This window comes from Rhinopithecus bieti, unplaced genomic scaffold (assembly GCF_001698545.2).
Source record: "Rhinopithecus bieti isolate Rb0 unplaced genomic scaffold, ASM169854v2 scaffold_49762, whole genome shotgun sequence".
Taxonomy (NCBI): Eukaryota; Metazoa; Chordata; class Mammalia; order Primates; family Cercopithecidae; genus Rhinopithecus; species Rhinopithecus bieti.
In genome coordinates this window covers 1,762,917-1,766,273 of record NW_016819845.1, presented here as the reverse complement: position 1 = coordinate 1,766,273, position 3,357 = coordinate 1,762,917, and the positions used below count along the sequence as shown (strand labels likewise).

Genomic DNA, 3,357 nt, shown 5'->3' with positions numbered 1-3,357 from the left:
AGGAGAATCGCTTGAATCCAGCAGGCAGAGGTTGTAGTCGGCCAAAATCACACCACTGCACTCCAGCCTGGGTGACAGAACAAGACTGTCTCAAAAAAACAAAAAAACAAAAAAAAAAAAAAAAAAACTGATAAAAATGATTGCTGTGATTTTTTCTTTTTTGAGACATGGTCTTACTCTGTCACCTAGGCTGGAGTGCAGTGGTGCGATCTCGGCTTACTGTAGCCTCTAACTCCCAGGCTCAGGTGATCCTCCCACCTCAGCCTCCTGAGTAGCTAAGACTACAAGTGCCTGCCACCACACCCAGCTAATTTTTGTATTTTTTGTAGTGATGGGGTTTCACCATGTTGCCCAGGCTGGCCTCAAACTCCTGGGCTCAAGTGATCCGCCAGCCTCAGCCTCCCAAAGTGCTAGGATTACAGGTGTGAGCCACCACGCCAGGCCTACTGTGATGTTTTATATTCCTTTTTCTTCCTAAGTCTCAGAAATCTGCTGTGTCTTTTACCTTCACGGCACCTCTCAATGTGGACTTGCACATTTCAAGTGCTCCATGGTCACATGTGGCCAGTGGCTACCATACTAGACGTGGTGGTTCTGGATGCTGAAGGTGGAGGTGTGGCTATGTGATATACTTTGCCTTGGGTTGGAGACTTGTCCACTTCAGAGCTGAGAATCCAAGCCAGGACTGTGCCTGTGGGCAGGGGTCTGAGCCGCAGGTGTGGTCCTAGGAAGGGGGAGTCTGCTGCAACAGGTCTGCTCAACCTCTGTGGACATTTGGGCCAGGTCATTCTTTGTTGTGGGCAGCTGTCCTATGCCTGGTAGAATGTTTACAGCATCCCCAGTCCCTGCCCACCAGAGGCCATTAGCAGTCCCTGAATTGTGACAGCCAAAAATGTCCCCAGATGTTGCCAATCTGCACTGCGGATTCTGGACTTGCCAGCCCCCATAATTGCGTGAGCCGATTCCTTAAGGCAAATCTCTTTCGAATACACACACCCCCTATCGGCTCTATTTTCTGGAGATCCCTGATTAATACAACAGATTTTCATTAGCTACTTTTGAAGAAGCAGGAGAAAAATAAGTTACGTTTTCTGTAAGTGTCAGGAAGAAACAGTGTTTAAAGAAGGCAAGTCACAACGGAAACAGCATTTGGTAAGGAATCATCTCACTATTAGACACTGGAGATGCTGGAATGCTGGCCAGGGTGGGAGACAGCTTTAAGTAAGAGCAGGTTGAGGCATGGAGTGGGCCAGGCCAGGTCCCAGCTGGGCTGGGTGAGGGGAGGGGCCTGTGGGGAGGTGAAGGTCTGAATGTTAGTACAGTGGTAGCTAGGACCAGCTGGACTTGGCTGCAGATGTGTGGGAGGGCAGGAGATGGAAGCAGAGTCAGTCAGCTCAGCAGCTAGACTGGGCCCTTGGGAACATGAGCAGGAGCATGTGACGGGAAAGATGAGAAGGTTCTGACAATGCTCAGTTCTTCATGGGCCCCTGCTCGATTGTACTGAGTCGCTGGGCACCTGAGCGAGAACAGGTCGGGTGCGCTGAGGAACGTGGCTCCTGAAATAAAGCGGGCTGGTGGTGGGGGCGGAGGGTCCTGGAAGCTCTAAGGTAGATGAGCTCTCCGAGGAGAAAAGCAGAGAGGCCTGCATGGATGCCTGGGGAACTGCCCCTGGGAAGCAAAAGATAAGAAGCCAGTGAGGGAAAAGAGGAGGCTTGACCAGCAATGCCATGAAGACCCCACCAAGCAGCAGAGGCTCTTTCTTGAGACCCTTCCTCTGCTCAGGAGCCTATAGAGTGCCGCAAACCGAGTCTGAGCTCCCGTGCACCCCACCATGTGACCTTGGCTGATCGCCTCCCTCAGCCGAAGCTTTTCATCTGTAACTTGTAGGTAGTAATTGCCACCCCGCAGTTACTGCAAAGATCGGATGGGATTATAATTGCTAACCCTGAGGCACTTAATAGATGCTTAATAAACCTCTTAGCCTGTTGGTAGCTGTCTGGTTGTAGCAGGTGTCCCATCCTGACCTGTGTGCAAGGAAGAGCACGCTGGCATCTCCTGCTCTAAGAACACTACTGTCAGGTACTCCCTGGGGGCCGAGTGTATGCCCTAACTCCAACAGCCCGCTCCGGAGAGACTGCTGTTATTATCCCTACTTGACAGATGAGGAAACTGAGGCTCAGAGACTTACCCAAATGTCCACAGCTGGTAAGTGCTACATCTGAGTTTCCAATCCAGGCTGCTGGACTTGACAGCCTGCATGACTCTGCTCAGCCACCCTCTGCTATTCTGCCACCAGACTCTGAGCTCCTTGAGGACAGGGATGGCCTCATTCAGAATCTCACACTGTGCCAGACACAGCAGTCAGGACAAAAGCTTGGCAGAGAATTCTGGTAGTGCATTGAGATAGAGCAGGACCAGGCTCCTCCTCTGGGCCTTCGATGTCTCTTCTTTTCACGGCAGAGGCTCTGGGGGTCAAATAGTCATTATGCACAGAAAAACAATGATCAGGATGGTTTGATAGAGGAGAGGCAGAGAGCACTGTGGTGAATAGATCACAGGCTCTGGAGACAAATGCTGGGGTCTGAATGTTGAACCCATCACTTCCTAATTAGGGTGCTTGGAGCAAATTACCTTACCTCTGTGTGCCCGGTTAGCTCAGATATACAGCAGATAATGAAAATACCAACAGCCAGGAATGTTGTGCAGGTTAAACGGGATCATATCAGTAAAGCCTGCTCCACAGTGAGTGCTGAATAAATGTGACTCATTTGGAGATCAAGTAGGGAAGACTGAAATGAAAGATAACACTTGCCACTTACCAGACATCTGAGATGTTTCCAGTAATTTCTCTGCATTCTTTCCGATAACCCTCACCACCTGCCTGGGAGGCAGGGGTTATTATACCACGTGGCTGACAGATGGGGAAGTTAAGGGTCAGAAATGGCACGAGGTTTCCAAGGTCACACAACTGAATAACAAAGCCAAGACTGCATTTTGTTTTTTGCCTGAGAATGCCACGCCTTCTCCTGCCCTCAACAGCTCCCAGAAGGCTGAGGAGGAACACAGACCTGTTGGCCAGGCTGCATGGTTGAGAACTCAAGACTGGAGGGAGAGCAGGTGGGCGGGGGAGCAGAAACTCTCAAGGGTTGGACCTGGGAGAAGAGGTTTAGAAGTGCTCTGTGTATGCCATTCTTATCCCAATTTCACAGATGAAAAATGTGAGGCTCGGCCACTTGGAGGGTCCTGCCCAACATCACACGGCCAGTAGGCACCAAGTGAGGATTCAAGCGAGATCTGACTCTGAACTGCCCGAATATGAGGTCTCGCCTCTGTCCAGGGCACCCTGGAGGAGGAGGA

At 50.8% G+C, this 3,357-nt stretch overlaps 1 long non-coding RNA gene across 1 annotated transcript; it reads right to left on the bottom strand.

The window, feature by feature from the left end:
* Positions 1 to 447: 447 nt before the first annotated feature.
* Positions 448 to 2,859, bottom strand: LOC108520003 (uncharacterized). Its single transcript, XR_001882796.1, has 3 exons — positions 2,637 to 2,859; positions 2,189 to 2,465; positions 448 to 1,668 (listed from the first exon to the last, which is right to left on the bottom strand). It is a non-coding gene; the product is annotated as an uncharacterized LOC108520003 (long non-coding RNA).
* Positions 2,860 to 3,357: the final 498 nt, after the last annotated feature.